This window comes from Macrobrachium rosenbergii, chromosome 56 (genome assembly GCF_040412425.1).
Source record: "Macrobrachium rosenbergii isolate ZJJX-2024 chromosome 56, ASM4041242v1, whole genome shotgun sequence".
NCBI classification, from domain to species: Eukaryota; Metazoa; Arthropoda; class Malacostraca; order Decapoda; family Palaemonidae; genus Macrobrachium; species Macrobrachium rosenbergii.
Window position 1 is genome coordinate 10176802 of NC_089796.1, and position 24530 is coordinate 10201331.

The following is a 24530-nucleotide window of genomic DNA, read 5'->3' on the forward strand; positions in this document are numbered from 1 at the left end:
TCCCCACCCCTCCTAATCCCTTCTAAACACCTCTTTTCAAACACTTAGTGAAAAATATGACCCTCCACACTTTTGGGGAGCTACGCCTATGCCGTATTTACCCAGCCCACCGTCGCGTAAATAAAAAAACCCATTCATGGGTGACGCTGATGAATCCTATGTATGAATATAGTACGCAACCGGATTAGCGTAGCTGATAAACACGGGAAAAACTCATCAATATTTATGGTGTAAACAGTACTCGCAGAGTTCATGCGATTTGCCGAGGGGCCATTCATAGCACTGAGCTAGCATGTGTTCCCTAAAATGAACGAGTGCAGTATCTGCAAAAATACAAAACTGAGAAAAATGGTAGATACGCCCTTGCCTTACTACTGATTTTGCAGATGCCGCAAATGGGACCCCCTAAATAGTCGTGTAAAGCATTGAAGAATCATTCTGAAACTGCAGTAACTTATGTATTAGTGTTTCACGAGTCCAACAGGTGGCATATCTCAATTTCGAAAATTTTGCACATACTGCAGTTTTCCATTTAAGGGCAGTGTACTAATGTATCAGAGAAAATATTGAACACGTTAACTGTTATTAAATCCCACAAAAGACCTTCGTAAACACAATTTAAAATCTGCAGCGGTTTCCAACAAACAAGTGCAGTAACATTCACAATCAACCCAAAAACCACAAAACGAATATCAAAAGAATACAATCAACACACAATCATAAAAACGAATCTAAATTAAAATACTTTACCGCTGAGGGCAGAGTTATCTGTAAGTTCGGTTTTAGTTTGTCTATATAAAAGGTTTCTAACGCTCTTGGCTCAGTTTCACACCGAGCTTTACATAATTAACCAACCTTAATACAGACTAGACAAGGATCTTGTGAAAATATAAGGCACGCCAAATCTAATACAAAAGAGATCCATTATGATCTGAGAGAGAGAGAGAGAGAGAGAGAGGGCGAAAAACATGCCCAACTCGCAAAGCAAGAAGGTGCAAACATGCATAATTTACACTCTGCACTGGATTTGGCAGATTAGAGAAGGCTGACGGCGCAAAAACAACAAGCCTGTCTAACAGTTAACACACACACACACATATGAAGGCTGGAACGAGGCACTGAATAAGAAAAATAAAAAAATTAAAACCGCTTTACCGTCAATTAATCAAAGCATAAAACCAAAACAAACTTCAATAAATATCACCTTCAAAACAGCAAAAGTTACACAGTTAGAGAGAGAGAGGGGGTTGCCTATGGAACGAACAATGAATAAATGAGGCAAATAAACTTTGCTGACAAACAACGCGAAGGTGGGTGGGAGGCAGCATCAAGGGAGCTCTTAAATATAATATGACCTTAAAGAAGAAATTACAAGGCTTACGGCACAAAAAAAAAAAAAAAAAAAAAAAAAAAAATACGGTTTGTAGATTTTTATCATTAGTATTATTTTCATTAGCACAATTAGCATCAGGATTCCTCTAAACTATGTTGAGATGCAATGCCATTTCTCCTTCACCCTTTATTTTTCCAAGGACTTTGGCCCCCGAATAACTTTGACAATATCCGGGACAGAGAGCTTTGAAACTCGAATCTCAATTGGACCAGAGTGGGGGAGCAATTAAAAAGAGCCACTTATGTCACAGCAGCAGCCCATTATCCAAACAACTCTAGCACTGCATCGAGATCCAGCAGAAACTACTGAACGGATTGCTTTCTTTTTCAGCCGTTTATTTTGTTGTGATCATTTTTACAATAGTGGTTCTACTAATAGCGGGGTGAATTTCTCTGCTGCAAAGTTCTCCTACTCTTCTCGATTCCTGAGAGAGATGGCTGGGTAGTTATCAAGACGGTTACAACCATTCTAAAATGCTCGCCAGCTATCATTAACAACATCATTCATAAAGAGAGTACTTTCAAGATAAAAGGCCTCAGATCTCAACTAGCCAGCATCCACAAAACAGATTGCCATTAAGTGAAAATGAAAATTCAGCTTTGTCAGACAATTGGTAGCTTCAACGCTATAAAGATTAAGGGGAAAAGTAAAAGTACCGCTAATTCACAGACCACATCTTGAGGCTACCTTTCTCTTCAGCCCAGGTACAAAAAGGTAAGGTTACGTCCGTTGAAAGCGATATTGAAACAAGCAACTGGGATGAGTTTTTATGCGGATGCTTTGCGTCAAATCTTACTAATTTTACTAACCGAAATTCGAACCATATTCCCAATAATCACTGTACCTCCATTCGACAGCCCCTAATTAAAATGCGTATACACTACTTCACATAAAAATAAACAATTACATTTAAGTAATACTTTAAAATTATTTTTGAAAATACTATTCGATATTCTCTCTCAAAAAAATATGCTTTGCCAGTGTCAATTCTTGTGTACAAATCTGAATTTGTTCCCACAGTCAAATGAAACTATTTGATGTAACATTTAGGGACCTAATTATTACAAGTTTCTCTGAACTTACATAAAAAAAATAACGTGAATACTTGTCTGATGTAAAAATTAAAAAATTTTCTAATGTGAAATTTCTCAGAATCATTCGGTTGTCAGATTTGTCATATGTTTGTGTAAACAAAATAAATCGTTTATGAAAATAAGCGCAACTTTCTGAGAACCGATGAAACATTCAACATTGCATAAAAGCAAACATTTAACTGATGTAACATTCACGAAGTCAATAACAAAATACTAAAACATTCGTACAAATAAATAAAAATGCATAACTTCTCTGCGTAACATTCCAAGAATCGGCTGTCACCCAAACATAAAAAAAATGCAACACTGGAATAATTTGAAATAAACATTAAAAAGCAAAACCTGCCTAATTTAGCATTCCTAGAATCGATTACTGGGATGATTATGGAGTTAAGTCTTTACATAAAAACAAAAAACTCCCCCTCGTTGAATCGCCAACAAACTGAACCGGCGCCTGGTTGCATTCGACAACTTTTAAAACACTTCAAAAGCGCCTTTGAAACTGACCTATTGATTAATGCCCTATTAATTAACGTAGTCTCCTCTCTCTCTCTCTCTCTCTCTCTCTCTCTCTCTCTCTCTCTCTCTCTCCCACTGTCAAAACAACGTATAAAAAGTGGGGGGGGGGGGAATTCTTCCCTTCTTGGAAATTACAGACAACTTATTGTTGGGGGCTGGTTCGGCCAAATAATTTCTCTCTCTCTCTCTCTCCGACTGACTGACTGACTTTCAAACCCCAATCATAAAGTCCATCTCTAAATAATACTAAAGTTAATATCATCACAACAAAAATCCTACCGGATTCAGTGTATAAATTATATTCCTATACTCTTCGCTACCAAAACACTTGACCTAATTACTCGAAACTACTAAAGAATTATTTTTTTGACTATCAAAACTTAAACTGTCGGCTTCATGATTAGTATAATACTGGGATACCTGTACTTCTTTCATTAATATATTCCCAATATTTCTTTGGTGACATTTAGAGTAGCTCTGTTATCTCTATAACACTAAACACTCATTTAAAAAAAAAAAAAAAAAAAAACAAGAAAAATATATTTTAAAAACACCTGTAATTTTTTAAGTACATATATCAATAATGCACAAACAAAACTAGATTCAAAATATGTAAGAGAGAAAAAACTTGAAAAAAACATGCGAAAAAGACTGACCCAATCTCGAAGCATCACACCTCAGTATTAAAGAGACTATCCTTCAACGCAAAAGAAAAAAAAAAAAAACGCCGAAAAGGTAAGAAGACAGCCCGGAGCAAGATTTTCCGCCATGCATTCCCCACGTCCAACAATACCATCCCAAGTTTATGCCCTAATGGCCAGACATCAAGAGATCTGCTGGCAGTTATTAAAAGCCAGTCGGCGACAGATAGCCTCCCATAACGATATAGCTAAATCGGTAATGAATTCGAGAGCTTAGCGCACGTAGCCGGAAATGGACCCAATCTCAATAAATCCACTTCATATGCGGAGAATCTGTGTGTGCGAGAGCGCGCGCACGTCCAGCCATTTATACGCCGTCGTGAGGTTTATTCATTTACTATCGCTGCGTCGTTCATACCCTCCACGTTGATATCTAATAATTTCAATAAAACGCACACAGTCATACACAGTTTAGTCTGAGTGTGCGCGTGTGTCAAGCTGTTTCCACGGTATCACAGCTTAGATTTCTCTCTCTCTCTCTCTCTCTCTCTCTCTCTCTCTCTCTCTCTCTCTCTCTCTCTCAAATGAAGGAAAGGTTCTGCTCTGAACCCTGACCTTTCTCTCGCCGGCCATGCCTGATACCACTGTGCTACAATGATAGGCTGAGGAATCATGAAAATGGCCATTGTACGAGGCAGTGCACTTTATATGCACTCTCTAGCTTTCTAGCTGTGTGTTATAAATAAATATATATAAATACACACATATATATACTGTATGTATATATTGTAGACAATGTACACACGCGTATAACAATAAGCCATTTAACCATATCTGAATTAGCGAAGTACCTATACAGAATGTTTTTAATCTCTTACATTAAGACTTTTCTTCTAACACCGAGTGGCTCCGCAAAAGAGACAATACAAAGATCACTGCTACATATATGCATTTACATCCAGAATGTGTTCTTAAAAAAAAAAACTTCCACATTAATAGTTCCATACACTTACCCAGAAGGCTCATCAACTGCTCGCCAAACCACCTTACAAATAGAGCCATTCGCCCCTATCTTACACTACACAAGCCACTCGATTTTAAGATCCCTCCATTTCCACACCTTTCATCACACCATCTAACCAACTCTTCTTGGGCATTCATCTCCGACTTCCCTCCAACTCTTCTGAATTATAGAAATTTTAAGCCAATCTGTAAGTCCATTCTTTCCGCATGATCCAACCATCTTAAAATATATTCTGGTCTATACCTACGCTGTCCTAGTTCACCATATTTTTCACCATATCAATTTTTCTTGAGCAGCAAATACTAAGCATCACTTCACTAAATTATATGGCGATCAGGCACTTCTGCTAACTGATGCAAGGTGAAAGTTTCTTAGCTACTTCTGAGAGAGAGAGAGAGAGAGAGAGAGAGAGAGAGAGAAGGCGCTATTTGGAAGGATATCTGCTTGGAAAGGTACATACCCTCCTGCAGATAAGGAGATAATTGGGACCAAGGAGGAAGATACCACACCAACGAGGACCCTATCCCGGATTGACTATGTGCGTCCTCATTTTCCTCCTGAGGAGTTAAAACTTTTCCTCAATCACTGGAGGAGAAGCTCTCTCTCTCTCTCTCTCTCTCTCTCTCTTTAAAAGGCACATACTCCCCTATCATTCTGGCCACCGCGTATAAACTAAACTTCATTCGAGAAAAATAAATATATAACTACTATTTGGAGGATAAAGAATTTTACTTCAGAAAAATCAAAATTAAAAATACTTTCTGGATGAAAAATTCAACTTCAAAAAAGCCAAACTTGAGACTACTTTTGGGAAGATTTAAGTAAGACTACTTGCGGGAAAACCGACTGAAGAGACTACTTTTGGGAGGATGTGGAAAACCAACTGAAGATTAAGTTGGAGGAAAATGAAACCATGATGAAACGAGGAGGAAAATTAAATTATGACTGTAATCGGGAAAACTGATTAAAGACGGCATTTGGGAAAGCACTGAAATCACACTGGATTCGGCTGGCCCTGACATTTTCACCGATCCGCTGTCATTCATTACGTTAACGGGAAAGAACAAGAAATGAAAAAAAGAATTCAAGTCCCTGAAAGTATTTCCTGGTCTAAAATGACTATTATTATTATTATTATTATTATTATTATTATTATTATTATTATTATTATTATTATTAATCGACAAGTGAAATCTATTTTTCAGGTGGCAGGAAACAATTTTGTTTAAATGGACATAAAAAATAAAAATATTTTGTCTACGTGCACTTGGTAAACATCTGATTTGAAATATGTCTCGCAAACTGAAAAAGAAATGAGAAACCTTATAATAAAACTAAGACAGTATTATACATTAATTGAATTTAGGATCACGCGAAACACGTATATACCCTCGGAAGACCAAAAACCTCCACCACAGCTCAGCAAAAGGTTCTCTCTCCTAATATTTCATTCCTACCTCTCCCAAAACTAAACAACCTCTCCCAATGTTTCAAACTCCTAGCTCTCCCAAAATCTAATCACTTGTTGTCAGTCAAGAGGCCCACCTATGGTCAAATGTTTTAATAAATAAAGAGAAAAACTTCACGTAATCTTGCTAGCCTCTCTCCCCGAGAGAGAGAGAGAGAGAGAGAAATACATTCTCCTCTCACATATCGTACATCAACCTGCTTCGCGCTGTGCCAAGGCGTGAAGAAAGTTGCAAGAAATCAAAGAATTAAGCATAAAAAAGCCGAGATGGCAAAGACGTGCAAACAGATAACTTCCCGAACAAAGGCAAGGGGACCACCAAGGGGTGTCTCCGAAAAACGCTGGAAAGTCAGCTTACAAAATTTTGCGAATAATCGACTCCACAAACGCAAATCACTGCTTCGCCTTTTGCAATCAATTCTTAATTCTTTCAACAGCTTCACAATCTTCCCATATTCAGTATGCACGTTTTGCAGTCTCTCTCTCTCTCTCTCTCTCTCTCTCTCTCTCTCTCTCTCTCTCTCTCTGTTCATTTCCATATATGTATACATATATATTTATATATATATATATATATATATATATATATATATATATATATATATACTCTCACTCTCTCTCTTATACATATATATACATATATACATACTGTATATATAGTAACCTGTATACCTATCGATTCCACACACTGCCACCAAACGACCCATGGCACCTCAGCTTTAAAACAAACCCCCTGTTCATAAACGTCCAGGTGCAAGAGGGAAATCAGCATATATAATCTCTCAGTACCTGTCTCCATATCGCATACCGTGACAGGAGGGTTTTGTATGAAACAATTCCACCTTCACCTTCCTCTGTTGTTTTTATCCTCTGTGGCTCAAACAGTAAGGACCTCACTTGCTATGATTAAGTCATCTGATAATGTACATTCAATGATCTTGTACAGGTCTCTTCTGTCTCAACTTGCAATAATGAAGGGAGTTAGCTGTTACAATTTGTATTAGTGAAGGGAGTTGATTAAAATGGTTAAGACAATTAAAAAAAAATACCCTAATTAGAAATCTCAACACTATGAATAAAAGTAGAAATCCACAAGTTAAAGGTTAAAAGCCACGTCACTTGAGATAGGGTTTGACAACTAAAACACGTCAGTTATAAACTAAACAAAAAATCAATGGAAAATTACGTACAACCAAAATAAAAGCACAACCGAAAAACTACAGAGGAAACAAGCTAATAATTGCGCTAAACTTATTAAGATAACAGACCCTTCACGACATGGGATAGATTATCCGATGTTGCGTCCCTTTCCCCACATAATGACTACATTTCTCTCTCTCTCTCTCTCTCTCTCTCTCTCTCTCTCTCTCTCTCTCTCTCTCTCTCTCTCTGGTTATGAAGAGTCCTAAACTATTAGTCTACGATCCAGAAAATCATTTAACAAACGTTCAAATAAAAAATTTCAACTTATATGAAAACATGCAAATTCATTAGGACATCGTTAATGTATAAAAAGCTTTCCAAAAAATATGAAGACAATTTTTTTTCTACAAAAAGCGTCTCTCTCTCTCTCTGGTCCTTATATTACAATGATACCACAAAAGCCTCATGACCAAGAAACCCTTGTTTGGACTCATTTATGCAGGACGAAGGTAACAAAAGTATAGGTGAGGTTCTTTAAATATGAAATACTTGTCTCTTGACCTACGCATTAAATACGACACTAATAGTTAGTCGACACTAGACATCAGGACGGAATTTACTGATTGACTAGCCTTACACATCGACATCGGAACTAAAGTAGTCATCAAAGGTGATGGCATGACAAGTTAAAAATACAGACGATTTATGATTAATACCAACATAGCAGTGAATCCTACCCTACACAAAGCACTGACGTATCTGCATAAATGACAGATTAATGTAATAGCCTACAAAAACAGAAGTCGTATGGACAAAAAAAAAAAAAAAAAAAAAAAAAAAAAAAACCGGTCCACAGATCGAGCAAGGGACACTAATTCTTGGCTTATACTTCGGGCAAAATGCTGAATCCGTAAAAAAAAAAAAAGAGAGAGAGAGAGAGAGAGAGAGAGAGAGAGAGAGCTTTCTAAAAATCGAACTTTCACGTGTGGGCAATCGGAGGACGATCTCATCAACCGAAGAGAGCCGGGAAGGTGATTTGGGAAGGGGCAAGCCTCGTTCCCCAACATCCATTAAATGGTTCAATCACCCGAAACGCGTCCAGAGACCCTTTCAACCTTAAAAAAATAGTTAAAAAAAAAAAAAAATTTGAGAGACGCTCACAACTGTATTGCAAAAAAATGCATCGACTGTATATAGTTACCACCAGAATGAAAAAAAAAACAAAATCGCAGCAACGGGAAACATAACAATAGATAAGGTACACAATGGTATACATTTCCAGCCACAAGAAATGAGGACTTTAATGGTAATGAATAGAGGGATCCAGACTAAGTACTTGAATGAACCGTGTCATCAGGATAAAAGTCGACGCGCACGGGAAATAAATACAACATTAAGCCCTAAATATAACCCTTATCGCAAAGGAGATATAAGAAGGAATCAGTCAATAGAGACTTTTACACGAAAAGTGTGAAGGCTTAGGGGAGGGGGGAGGGAGGGAGAGAGGGTAAGATAGGTTTATTAAAGCAGCACAGCATCCTACTGCCAGTGTTCCTTTCACAGAAGAGAGAGAGAGAGACTCTCTCTCTCTCTCTCTCTCTCAAAACTAAAAATTAAAAAAAAAAAAAAAAAACTCATCCTCTTTCTAGTCCACCAACTCTCCAACAGTACCACTAGACCATATCCACCACTCCACTGACCGACCACCCAGGGGCCCCTACCCTCCCCACCCCCAGCAGAAATACTTTCTCTGCATTCTGCAACAATGGACGGCATTCCTCGTTGCAACAAGTACTTAGAAAAGTACAGAAAAGAAAAAAAAAGCATGGCGGTCGTAACCTTGAATGATGGGCAATGTAGACTATAAAACTGGTAGAAAAAAAAAAGTGCAAACAAAAGGGACACGAAAAACAATTCTGTCACTGTTTGGAACACCGGGAGAAATTAAGAGAAACCGACACCACCACAAACTTCGCGAGAGGATATGGTTGGGGGTACAACCAGGGAACACAAAAGGCCAGGCCAATCCCGAAGCATTCTGCCAAAAATTAATATACTGATCTATCTATCTACCTATCTAAATACGTTACATATTATTACTATTCAGAAGATGAAACCTATTCATATGGAGCAAGCCCACAGGGGTCATTGACTTGAGATTCAAGCTTCCAAAGAACATGGTATTCATTAGGAAGAAGTAAGAGGAAGCAAAGTGAAATACATTAAGAAGATATCACACTTATCAAAAAAAAAAAATAAATAAATAGATACACAGATAAAAAAAAGTATTAAAATGCAAGCAGATTAGCATTAGGGTAGTAATGCGTTTGCAAGCGTTTGTGTATGAGCCTAACGTTTGCTAGTCGTTTTAGCAAGATAGTTATCAGAGAGACAGAGAGAGAGAGCAAAGATAGTTATCAATTCTCGGATGCACACGAAAGTAAACATATCTCGAAGGTTCATTATTCCAACGAGGTTGCCAAACCACTTGGGGGACGGTGATCCAACTATAGTGTTACTTAATGTTCATTTGCAGAATATCCCTCCTAATGAGTGAGGAAGCAGAGCTTACAAGAATTCCAATGTGACAAATGAGAAGGGATTTTCGGAGCATTTAACGAAACCAGACAAATACAAACACGAGTGGAAAATTATTTTTATGTTTACTTGACCTCCGAGTCAAAAATTCTTGAAAACTAGAGCTAATTCACAAACGAAGAAAAACTGTCACAGCTAAAAAAAAAAAAAATACTTTTAAGAAGTTTAAATAAAGAACGAATTAGGATTGTTGATAAATTCTGCGTCTTCTATAACGACGAAACGTTGCCAGCTACACGAGAACTACGTTTTAAGTAGTAAGAGCCATAAAATGTTCCAAGCGAATGATCTCAATTTTACAAAAAAAAAAAAGTAAATAAAAAAAAATATAAAATAAACGAATTTATACGAACGAAGAACCTACCGTAAGTTGCGTCTCTTAGAAAATATTTCTCGGAACAGATACTACCTCCAAATGTTATTTCCGAAATCACTAAAACCACCACGCAACAATCTCCACGAGTGACCCCAAAAACTAGCTGGACATTCATTGACCCTTCGGGGAACTTCGTGAATGAGTTGACGTGTGCATGTGTATCGATCTTTTTTTTTTTTTTTTTATTTTTTTTTTTTTTTTTTTTGGTGGGGTGGATGGCCTTCCGTTTGCCGATTCATTCTTAGTTTTTCACTATTATTTCTATAGAATACGTCATTCACCACACGCGGGTGGGACGATTTGCGTGAGTTTGTACAGTGACGTTGATGAACATACATACAATGTGCATTGTTTGTGCACAAGAGCGCTTAATATATTAACATGGTTTCAGGGATGGGCACTTGGCGAGAGAGAGAGAGAGAGAGAGAGAGAGAGAGAGAGAGAGAGAGATCCACTCACTTTTAAAAGAGACGGATGACAGACAAACTGGTAAATGAAAATGAAAACAGTGCCGGAGAATATCATTATAAAAAAGTAAAACTACAGCACAGATTTAAAAAAATAAAATAAAATAAATAAAGCAACGCACACAACCCCCATTACCGTTATGGCGACAATTTTAAACCTATTATCTTAACAACATTCCCATTTCAATACCCCGGCGTAAAATTCTTATCCACTTTTCAGAAAAAAAGGGGGGCTTATTCTTCCGTTCCGAGAAATACATTCACCGTATCAACGGAAGTTTCTCTCCATCCAAAACGTCAACTTACGAAGATGGCCTTTCTACCATTCTGGGAAGGAGAGATATCTCACAACGGGGGAATCCCTATACACATCTTGACTCTGGACACACAAGTCGGTTTAGATATTATCTGCAGTGCAGTTCACGCGAAGATGCAATGCATTACTACCATAATACAATTCATTTTGTATTTAAATATTTTACTTCCATTTTTACTTATTTATTTATTAATTTGTTAACTTCCGCTTTTCTAATGACTGATCTTTCTGTATTTCCCATTATACCCTGTTATTTCTTTCGAATGAACGCCATATTCTTGGGAAGCTTGAATTTCAAGTCAATGGCCCCTGTAAATATTGTTCCATATGAATAGGGTTCACCGTCTGAATAATAATAATAATAATAATAATAATAATAATAATAATAATAATAATAATAATAATAATAATAATAATAATAATAATAATAATAATAACGTCAATCTACCCTTTCTCTTGGACGTACGATTTTTTGCTCGTTACTTATGCATGCTGCATCAATTTAAATAATAATAATAATAATAATAATAATAATAATAATAATAATAGTAATAATAATAAAAATAAATAAATAATAATAATAATAATAATAATAATAATAATACTGCACGTGCCCTTTTACATACCTGCTATGTACATAACCACGTCATCTTTTTACCTACAAATACGAGAACATACAAACACACGTGCAAGGTACACGAACACATTTCTTCACCTCGAAACCTCTCGCATTACAACACAGGATACTTAAGATAAAAGCATGAGACTGAGATTACCACAATATTACTTAAGATTTAAAAATCCCAACCTCCCTGTCGAGTCAACAGTCTTTTTAATGTTCGAATCATCTCCGTAAGAGAGAGAGAGAGAGAGAGAGAGAGAGAGAGAGAGAGAGAGAGAGAGAAGTCGTTTAACGACTTTTAACGTTCAAGCATCTAGGCAGGAGAGAGAGAGAGAGAGAGAGAGAGAGAGAGAGAGAGAAGTCTACGTAACTGATTTTGAAACTAAGGCAGCCAAGCGCTAATTCCGATACATGAATGGGTCATTCTTTTTAATGACAAGACGCTCAAACAGCCACGTAATGTAAATATTCATTCAATGCTTGAGCAACCAAGGATTCAAGCAATGCAGTCGTATAAAACAAAAACATACCTATAATCTGACGACACAATAATACTGTAAAGTAAGTAAATAAATAAATAAATGATGTAAAATTACATAAATATCCGGTATCACAGAAAACGTTCAAAAGAGCCAATGATGTCTGAGATGAAATATGCACTGACAGAAGTAGACGAAATGAATACCAGAAGGAAATCAATATTCTAGACTACGTAAAAGACATGACATTATTATTATTATTATTATTATTATTATCATTATTATTATTATTATTATTAATGAAGCTCTCAATATGCCATGACACAGGCAGCTGGACGAAAGACACCATCACACACACACACAAAAAAAATACTCGTAAATTTAATGGAGTAGCCTTCAGGACTTCCTAAAGATATAAGACATTCTAAAAGTATAAATACAATGTCAAGTACTTTAATAAAAGGCAAAATCCTTTCCAGGATGTTGTAAATCGAGCCTATTCAGTACGACAACTTTTACATTCCAATACTCTCAAACGAAGACAAAAACATCAAAGTGGACATCCCTAATACTATCACCTTATTGAAAATGTTTTTTAAATAAACCCTCGAAGCAAACTCTACAGTAATATATATATAAATGAATAACTTCACCCAAGATAACGAACTTTAAAATAATTACCTTTTGTTTCTCATCACACGGTTTGGGGTGTGGGGGATATCAAATACAGACAAGATACCTTCTCGCAGAATGAGGCTGACCAGCATGACTCAGAGGCATTAAAACTATGTACTCGAATCTTACATTTAACTAACGGGTTCTACGGTTATACTTCACACGCCGAATGTGTCTTAAAAGCGATATTTTGTGCAATATATGTCTAGACGGTTATACTTCTGCGACATTCAACCTTAAATACGGCTCCATTTTTACGACACGAAAGGTGTATCACAAGAAGGTTTTCAGCTATAAACAAGAGGATTATGGCCATTATAACGCGACATGTACTAAGATCACGAAGAGACGCATGACTTTCATCGACGTGAGACGTCTTAGAGCAGTAACTATGCCTATTCACGGTAAAGGCAACTACTTGGCACTATTTTTTTTCTTGCCCTTGAAAGACTGGTCTATCGCCTCACTTGGGACTAGGGGAAATATTTCGGCGATCCATCTCCCCAATTCCTGTTCTTTTTGATTTCAAGAAGAATAGAACAGAATAGAATAGAGAATTTAGGCCAAAGGCCAGGCCCTGGGACCTATGAGGTCATACAGCGCTGAAACGAAAACTGACAACAAAAAGGTTTGAAAGGTGTAACAAGAGGAAAACCTCGCAGTTGCACTTTGTATCAATTGTTAGAAGAGGGTGGAAATTAAGACGGTAGAAAGAGATTATGAATGAAGGTTCAACAAAAGGAATGAAAGGGATTGCAGCTAGGGGCCGAAGGGGACGCTGCAAAGAACCCTAAGTAATGCCTACAGTACACCGCATGAGGTGCAATGACGTCATTAACCCCCCACGGGGGATTTCAAGAAGGGTCTGTTGTTTCCTGTTAAGAGGCCATTTTTACCCAAGCATTACACCAACTTCCATCATTTTCCTATTTAATGAGACGTGTTTACCTTCCCTGTTGCCCCTCCTTCCTTCTACGGGTGGAATACTGACAGCGAGGAATTCTTGTTAAAAGAAATACTTCCCGGCCGGTTTACTCAAAAGTGTAGAAAGGTTTTATTTATCATATGATTTCCTACATCTAATACCATCTCGTTAATACAGCTTCCTCACCTACTGCCTAATGGAAATTCTCGTATACATTTACAGTATACAGCGTATGCTTTTATATCAGACATTTCATTCCCAGAGAAGAATAGAATACAGAATTTAAGCCAAAGGCCAGGCGCTGAGACCTACATGAGGTGTCATTCAGTGCTAAAACGTCAACTGTATTATCTTACCCAATTTGCCGATACTGCAATATTATAAAAATTGTTCTCGACGCAATACGTTTCCACAGTAGCTTTGAAGTAACTAAGAGCCCAATTCCATTACCAGAATCCGTACACGCGCCAGGGCTAAAGACATCATTTTTGCTAAAGAAATGTTGCTTATAACGCGGACAAAAAAAAAAAAAAAAAAAAAAAAAAAAAAAAAAAAAAAAAAAAAAAAAAAAGCTCCCAAGAAACGTTAACACAATATTACGTTATCAACATTACCACTTACTGAAATAAAGAGTAAGTAAACGACATTTCCAGGTTTGGTTAATTACTTTTACTACATTCCATCAGAACCAAGGCTGGAATTTAAAGGTAGCCTTAACCAAGAAAATTATCTCGTAGTTTCTAACTAATTAAAATGACCGTGAGTTACAAGTGAAAAGGCCTCTGATACCTTAAAACATTTTGTAATGCTAATATATATAATAACCATAAATCACGACATACTATACAAAGATTACCTTTAATCTTTAATGTAAAGTTATTAGCCACATACAGTTGTGCCAAGTGTCATTATAAGATCGCAGATTGTAAAGTAACATTTTGAGGTTATGCCTACGAAAAATATATATAAGTAATAATCTGAAGAGATTCCGACTGCAAAATACATCATCCATGACGCTTGAAATGGGCAAAGTCCACCTCTTGTTAGTCAATCTACTGAATACATTGAAATTACATAACGTTTCTAGTCTTATTAAAAAAAGTCACTTTTAAAAGAATAAAAACGTTTCAAAAAAGAATTCTACGTATATAAAGATAGACGGAAAAATAAATTTAAAAAAATCTTTCACCAGATACATATTTTGTTTTAAGAAAAATTCTGCCAAAAAAAAAAAAAAAAAAATTACCGAAAACGCGATTGCGGAACAATCAAAGAAAAGACAATAAAAACAAGCCCCAAGGACGACATTGAATGACTTCCGAAGAGCCACCTTATTAACTTCAAAACATTAATAAAGAAAAGAGAAATGAGAAAAGGCGGAAGAACTAAATCATGTAACTTAATCACCTGCATTTTCAGAAGCCCGGATTGACAAATTCATCCTAAAGAGGAACAGTCTATACGGATTGACTTGGCTACTAGAACACTACTGCTTTCTCTCTCTCTCTCTCTCTCTCTCTCTCTCTCTCTCTCTCTCTCTCTCTCTGCCATACAACTCCATTATTAAAATTTAATCAAGGCCGTTAATTTGTCGGAAAAGCATAAAGCTTTCTACTTGTTTTGCTAAATAAGAAATAAATCTGCTAAATATGAAATATATTCGCTAAATTTGAAATAAATTTGCTACACTTGAAATTCGTTTTCTAAATTTGAAATAAATTCCATACATTTGAAATAAATTACTATATTTGAAATAAATTTGCTACATTTGAGTGTCTCACCAAATATCTCTGACAAAACTAAGTATCGTCTCATTACATTTAATCTGTCTCAAAGATCGACGTTTTTATGACACTTACACAAGTTAAATAGAGTACTCTACATACGAGAGAGAGAGAGAGAGAGAGAGAGAGAGAGAGAGAGAGAGAGAGAGAGAGAGAGAGAGAGAGAAAATCGTCAGTACTTTAATAATCCACCCAAAATCAATTTTTATGGCAATTATACCACAGTTATATAAAGTATTTTATTTAAAGAGAGAGAGAGAGAGAGAGAGAAGAGAGTATCGTCACTACTTTTAATCCACCTCAAAAGATAAAGGTTTTATGGCAATTAAACTACAGCTGTATCGAGGAATCTAAAATTAGAGAGAGAGAGAGAGAGAGAGAGAGAGAGAGAGAGAGAGGTACAAAAAGACAATAAATCTAGGGAACTGGTGACTGTATTGATTGGGAAGCTAAAGAGGGTTACTTGAACACCTTGCCCTGACCACTATTCTTCCTCGTACTCTATTCTACTCATAAAGTAGAAAGGAAAAGTACTTTACTTATAAAGAAGAAAGGAAAGTACTTCATTTTACTTATAAAGTAGAAAGGAAAGTACTTCATTTTACTTATAAAGTAGAAAGGAAAGTACTTATAGAGTAGAAAGGAAAGTGCTTTCACTCTACTTATAAAGTAGAAATGAAAGTACTTTACGCTACTTGTAAAGCAGAAAGCAAAGTACTTTATTTATAAAGCAGAAAGGAAAACACTTTACTTATAAATAGGAAAGGAAAGTAAAGTACTTTACTTATAAAGTAGAAAGGAAAGTAAAGTACTTTACTTATAAAGTAGAAAGGAAAGTGCTTTACTCTACGTATAAAGTAGAAAGGAAAGTACTTTACTGTACTTAAAAAATAGAAAGGAAAATACTTTACTTATAAAGCAGAAAGGAAAGTACTTTCCTGTACTTATAAAGTAGAAAAGAAGGTACTCTACTTATAAAGTAGAAAGGAAAGTATTTTACTCCACTTATAAAAGCAGAAAGGAAAGTACTTTACTTAATAAAGTAGAGAGGAAAGTACTTCATTCTACTTATAACACAGAACAAAGTATCATACTCGCCCCCCCCCTCTCCCCAACGTCTTAAAAGTACACATTCATTGCAAAAATCACATCGTAACATAAAATCTTTCGTCACCAACACCTTACGATATATATTTCCTCTCCTCTCGCGTACTGTAAAATATTCATTACACTATTTTCTTCCATTTTTATCCTCAAATATACATCCCCTGATAATACACTATTTTCTTTATAACTCAGACACGCTAGTACACTATTGCAGTCCGCTATAGTAGCCGAATGTCTCATGAATTATTATTTCACCCAAGTGGGGTGAAGTACTGATCGCGCAACTCTCTCTCTCTCTCTCTCTCTCTCTCTCTCTCTCTCTCTCTCTCTCTCTCTCTCTCTCTCTCTCTCTCTCCCTCCTCTCTCTCTCCGCTGCTAACCATACGTCTATGAACAATCAGGTATTTAATTCATTGATCGAGATACAAAAAAATATTTCGATCATAGAATGGAGCCCATACAGTAACTTTCCCCGCCTGGCTCGAAAGAGAGAGAGAGAGAGAGAGAGAGAGAGAGAGAGAGAGAGAGAGAGAGAGAGAGAGAGAGACCTCCCTCCAGCATGGGTCAAAAATGCACAGACAAGGACGTCGAGAGCTAATTTGACTGCATGAATGAATCACGAAATTTAGGCTGTAAAGCCAAGCACTGGGGCACTTTTCAGCCACTCCCCGAAGAGAGGGAGTTGGAGTGGTTAAACAGCATGATAAGGAGACCCACAAAATAAATTAGATGAATTATAAGGATCCGCATGTGAAGCTGGGAGTAAGTCCCACAACTTCACAAGATATAACAGAGAAGTTGGACAGCGAGATGGAAGAAAGGAAGAAGGGATGATGATAGAGTAAATGGTTAATAAACTGGTGCAACTAGGAGGCAAAGGGTGCTGCAAACATCCACTGCCCCTTAAATAATGCCTACAGTGCACCTCGTGACGTGCAATGACGAAACTACCCTTTAGGGTCGTGAATTAATTTCTTAGCTATACATATATACAGTATGTATGTGTATATATGTGTGTGTGTGTATATATATATATATATATATATATATATATATATATATATATATATATATATATATATATATATATATATATATATATATTCAGCCAGGCCACAGACTGAATATATTGTCACGCGCTATTTAGTGACATAACATATATATATATATATATATATATATATATATATATATATATATATATATATATATATATATATATATATATATACACAGTATATATATTGTGTGAAACAAAAAAATTCACAGCACCATTTAAAAGGTCTTTTGTTCTGCTCCAAGATCCCCCAGAAATTTTCTTCTGTCCATCTGAATAACAATATTTTTCTTCCATTATACGAAAAATTTTAGGCCTATAGTCGGGGACCCCAGGCTCCGGGGCTGGTCTAAACGATACACAAAGAATCGCTTAGACGTCTAACCACTCTCCCATTCTACCCGGCACAATGACACGCGAGAAGAGAGAAGAAATCTTAAATTGCCACTCCCATTAATTAGCCTGAAAAATTCCTCACACTTATTAAAGACCTGAGAAGGCATCCGTTCAGTTTAAAGACAATAATGACTTAAAACTCACCACCTGACACCGAAAATTCGGAAATAAAACGTGTCTATAACTGACGCTGAAGAGACTGGCTGTTTTAAAATAATCTTAAAAATTTTCATCACAATTTTACTACAGAAATGTCTATTTCTCTTGACATGACCTGTAGTTTTTAAAGTCTCCCTCACTTTGCCACTCCCAACTCCACCAAATAATTCGAGTAAGGAGGGCAAAGCACTATTGACCAGCGATTCGTTTTAAATAGAAATTCATAACAGAAAGTCCCTGTAATGTTGGGAGTGCTGAAAAAAAAAAAAACCTCGGTAACAAACATCAAACAATACAGGCTAAACATAACACTATTTCCACGCACATAAAAAAAGACACACATACAATCGAACTCGAATTTTTCAATAATTCCTTCTATTCGAGCGCCGCGCGCCGTCAACAAGGGCGGACGAATACATACATACATACACACATACATACATACGTACATACATATATATACATACGTTAAAAGAGAGCCGAGGGTGACTCGTTCACGACCTCACGAACTATACACGCAATTGTTTCAACGGAAAGGTCAGTAAATATCAGGAAAGCTTCCTAAAAACTTAAAACATGACCAGGCGAACGAAAAGCCATTACTTTTCTGTTTATTTCAGTTAATGGCCAGGGAAAACGGAACCGTGAAGAATATTGCATAAAGAGAACACTGGCACCTTTAAAACCCGAGGAGCTCAATAATTTAAGGCAGTCCCCATCTCATAAACTTCAAGATTTCATCTCGTCCCGGCGCTTACACGAATGTAGGTGTTGGTTAGACGCTCCATTGGACACAAGCGTGACAAGTTATGGACAGTTTGCTAGTCTTTACTCTTGGGGGAGAGAGAGAGAGAGAGAGAGAGAGAGAGAGAGAGAGAGAGAGAGAGAGAGACTCATCATCGATCTTACGTTCGACATAATCAACTTTTCAAACACCCACCCACGGAAACAGCAAGCAGGGAAAACGGACAAAGAGACAAATTTACTTCCTGGTTTCCCTGCCGTTTGCTTTCAAACCCAATAGTTTCCTTAAACTGAATTTGGAACACATATTACACATCAGTAAGAACTTGCACACTTAAAATCACACAAACATCTTAACACACATTAAACATCGGTAAGAACTTGTACACTTACAATCACACAAACATCTTAACACATATTAAACATCGGTAAGAACTTGTACACTTACAATCACACAAACATCTTGTCATTGGATCCAGTCGTATTACCTTAATCTTCTCATGATAACACAAGCGCTCCGTCTTCCCTGCTTCCTGTATCGCACATTCAATATGAAAAAGGTACGCCCGGGGGCTAATCTGAAAATAAGAGGACCCTTTCAACCGCCCATTATCGCAGGGTACCCCGCCTTATCTCTCTATCGCGGGTCATATTATCTCTACTTCCCCTTCTATGGCTCTTGCCCATGTGCTATCTTACATGTCGGTAGGTCTCGGTCTCTCTCTCTCTCTCTCTCTCTCTCTCTCTCTCTCTCTCTCTCTCTCTCTCTCTCTGTGGTACAGCATAACCAAACACGGCTCGCTTTTCCATAGGGCATTCCCAACACTACAACAAAACACGGCACATACACATACAAACAGATACGCGAGCCTTCTGTAAACTTGGCACGCCCCTTTTTGTGTTTCTCTCTCTCTCTCTCTCTCTCTCTCTCTGTCGTCCTACTCCGCTTCCTGCTCATATCAACAGTGACGACAGATGCTAACACGAGCAACCAGCCTCCTTTTACGAATTCAATCGCGCTCACGGGAATCGTGGTATATATCTGAACTGGAGAAAACGCGAGCCTACCTTTAAAAGAATTTCAAATCTTACGAAATGACATATGTCTTCACCTACTTGTTCCATTAGGCCTCCGATGGATTTCAAATGCTGAGCTTTGTCTCGTTCCGCGCAGCAAACCAATATCGCGAGACGAGAGCTTGTGTCCCATTTCTTACTCGATCCCAGATATTAAAATACCTGCAGATTACTTTAACACACTTGTCTCATCTTTTGGATCTTCATTCACAAAGGATCGAATGGCCACCGTAGTTGACTTGTATTATTGTGATATCAGTTTCTTTAACCAACTTTCAATGCTTTTCGTTTAAATAACCAATCGTAACTGCTTTTCCGTTTAAAATAGCCAATCTTAGACGCTTTTTCGTTTAAAATAACCGATCTTTAATGGTTTTTCGTTTAAAATAACCGATCTTAATTGCTTTTTCTTTAAAATAACCGATCTTATATGGTTTTTCGTTTAAAATAACCAATCTTAAATGCTTTTTCGTTTAAAATAACCAATCTTAAATGCTTTTCGTTTAAAAGATGTGATATCAATATTGATCCATCGCCTCTCTCTCTCTCTCTCTCTCTCTCTCTGTGCGTGTCTGTGTTTCTTCAAGACCGTCTTCCTTTCTCCCCCAACTCGTTTCACCATCCCCATCGCTCCTTTCGTGTCTGGGGGCGTCTAGCTTTTAGTTATTAGACCTAAGCAGCCGGCGCGTGTTTGCTAAGGACAGCCCCTACTGGAGTTTGTTTATGCTACATGCTCCCTCTCAACTGGCGGCACTATTCTAGAACACTCCCCGCGTCCATCATCAGCGTCCTGTCTTTTCTCGGAGTTCATTTTATTTTGTTTCGTTACTTTCAAAATCCTTTGTACTTTCTATACTATTTATTTTTACAGAGTACACAACCGACCAACCCCCCTCCCCCCTTTCAAACTCACTTACCGTTCTTTCCTACCATTCAGGTCTTATAGAATACTTTCTCCTTTCTTATTTCTTGAACCATTTCTTAATCTATTTATATACGAGATAAGTTCAGTATTCATTTTGCATTCTATTCAACTCGGCATTCACGCCATACAATACAGCCTTCATTTACGAATTAGTCCACAAAACAACGAAACATTTCTTTCCTTACCAGTTCATTAACCTCGGCAGTAACAACAGACAAGGAAACAATATCGCACTGGGGGTGCTTATACATTTCTCAAACATGATATTTAACTGGCTGAGGCTTTGAAACTGAGAACGAGGGGGGATTCTTAACCATTGTTCGCAAAACATATGAAAAATTGGATCTTAACTAGATACTCCCAAGGGTAAATTTTAACCCGATATGTCTCCACATAAACAAAAGACTGTAACAATCATAAAGATAACGACCCCCAAAAAATATTCTAAATAAGGACCCCCGAACTTTGTTGGGGGTCACTACCTGGAAAAAATCCAAAAACTGACAAAAGACTGCAAACATCATAAAGATAACGACCCCCAAGAAATATTAGTCCTAAATAACGACTCCCGAACTTTGTTGGGGTCACTACCTAGAAAAAATCCGAAAAACTGACAAATGACAGTAAATATCTTAAAGAAACGACCCCCAAGAAATTTTAGTCCTAAATAACGACGCCGAACTTTGTTGGGGGTCACTATCTAGAAAAATTCCGAAAAATTGAAGTCATGACAAAGGTCATTTTCAGGCAACTCTGACGAAGTCTGGAAGAGGACGCGTACAAACTCCTCACGGTGACTCACTGTTTTCAAGTTCGGGACTAAAGGGAAAAACACCACAGTACGCGAATAAACAATTTGGAACGCGAATCGCACGATAAGACTGTACGAGATAAATGATAGTGAGATATCTATTATCTACTTACATCTTATCTCACGAAAATGACTTCGCCGAGCGAAGGAATCGTACCAGTCACTACACTGTACTGTAATCAGGGCGGTAAACATTTAATGAGCGTTAGTCGCCAATGCACAGACAACAACATAGCAACTCTTTAAACCGTAACACCAATACATTCCTAAAAAACTAAGCGTTTTCAAGTAGTTTAGGCCATCAATCACAAACGAACTACATTCCCCCTAAAACTGTGTGTCGTAGTGACACTTGTCTAAACAACTTAGCGTCCCCTGAAACTTCTTTCACCAACAAGCAAAACCTCAAGAAGAACCTACCCTCCCGCAAGAGCCATATCACAGACGTATTTCCTTTAGCCCCACTACCCCCAACCCCCAAACCCCAACGAAGTGTCCTGACTCACTACATAGCCTGGGCTTCTACGTCAACCACCGAATACTTCGAACTGTTCTTAATCTGTTGCCCCCACCCCCATCCACCCCCCAACAAACACACACAAGGCCAGCCACCCTTCCAAGGTATTAAATCTTCTAGATCAACAAATTCAAGAGGTCGAAATCGCCTTAAGTCTTAACCCTTTACCCTTCTGTACTCCTCCTCTTGTCCCTTTTCTCTTTTCTGTTCTTGAATTTTCCGCTGTCCATTAGCTTGTTCATCTGTTCTCGCGCGTTTTATACTTACATTTTTAATTTCAATAAAAATCGCGTTTACGAGCTAATTAGGCGATTCGCCTTAAAATAAAAACTTAAAACTTGGCGTACAAAACCATAACAACTCGGGATATAACAAAAACACCTTGTGAATCTAACTCGAGATTACAGAGCTATTCAATTCATCCCATACGTCAATTTCCGATCCAACACTTCCTTCCAATCCCAATTCTTCACAGCACTCCTAATTACCATAATAAAAGGCATTCAACTTCATAAGCACAGTAATGGCAGCCAGTGAAAATTCTCTCCGAAATTTTCGGCGTTCAAAACATGAAAAATCTAATCAATTAAGAGCCAAAGCAAGCTGAGAATTTTATGACGCGGTAATTGCCTCGAAACAATTTTTGCAAGCGCTGCTTCAAAAACAATGAACCGAACCCGTCCGAAAATAAAAGTGCGCAACAATAACTGACGGTTCAGCGTTACTTAAATCCGTAAGTATACACATGGTTAAGTTAATTCACGATTTTTTAGTTTTCTGTAAAAGAAAACTATTATGCCGGTTTTGTCTGTCCGTCCGTCCGCACTTCTTTCTGTCCGCCCTCAGATCTTCAAAACTACTGAGGCTAGAGGGCTGCAAATTGGTAAGTTGATCATCCACCCTCGAATCATCAAGCATATCAAACTGCAGCCCTCTAGCCTCAGTAGTTTTTATTTAAGTAAGCCATAATCGTGCTTCTGATCTATATAGGATAGGCCACCACCGGCCAGTGCTTAAAGTTTCATGGGCCTCAGCTCATACAGCATTATACCGAGATCACCGAAAGACAGATCTATTTTCGGTGGCCATGATTATACGCTGTAGCGGATGTACAGAAAATTCGACTGCGCCGAAGAAGCCGGCGCATTTTTTACTTGTCTTTTATCAATATTACTGAAGAATTAGCAGCAAGGGAAAAAATAACAGTAATGGTACGCGTCCAAATAAAAGCTACTCCTCCTGATTCAAGACACAAGCATTGTGAAACTTGTGGAACTGTGGAAGTGCAGAGATTTATTTGAGCTAAAAAGTTCACGTATCAACACTGCACGTTCGATCTGTACGGATGATGGGAGAGCCAATCTCCGAATTGCCTACAGAGATCGTGTGGGATGAGGACAGCGTCAGTTATATGACGGAATATTGAATATAAATTTAGGCCAAAAGCCACGCACTGGCACCTATGAGGTCTTTCAGTGCTGAAACGGAAATTAACAGTAAGAAGGTTTGAAAGGCGTAACAGGAGAAAAACCTCGCCGTTGCACTGAATCAATTGTTAGGAGAGGGTGGAAAGTAAGATGGAATCAAGAGAATATGAACGGAGGTTCAGTTAAAGAACTGAAAGGGGTTGCAGCTGGGGGCCGAAGGGACGCTGCAAAGAACCTTAAAAATGCCTACTGTGCACCGCATGAGGTGCAATGACGGCGCTACCCTCCTACGGAGCCCCGCTACATAATGGTAAAATGCAGGGTCTATAGAGCATTACGGATGACGCATTACAAGTCAACGGAAACACTGAAAGGGAGCGCACAGCTGAACCAAGACTTATTATATACGTGTGTGAAATATCTGTTCAATATGCGTTGAAGAGGAAGGTGGAATCTGGAAAGGAGTAATTGGGATTTTCTGTTTGGACAGAAGAGGTTATAAATACGTAAAACTCACCTGACCACGGATACAATACTAGAAAAAAATTATTTGAAAAAAATATTTACGAAGCATTAGGAAAGGGGAAAATGGGGGCTATAACATACTACTCTTAAGGGGGCCTGACACGTTAATGACGAAAACTCTGCGTAAATTTGGAAGGCAGCTTCAAAGCGAAGAGCAGTTTCTCCCATAATTATAGTGAAGGCGTGTGAACCCCTTGATGGGATGATAAGAACACTTAATGGTGGATGGTCTTCTTCATGCCACTGGCAATCACATTCTCA

General features: G+C 37.6%; 1 protein-coding gene across 3 annotated transcripts in view; it reads right to left on the reverse strand.

Annotated features, from left to right (window-relative positions):
• Positions 1-24530, reverse strand: part of Rap2l (Ras-associated protein 2-like) — a 182733-nt gene that overhangs the window by 27871 nt on the left and 130332 nt on the right. The window lies entirely within an intron of this gene.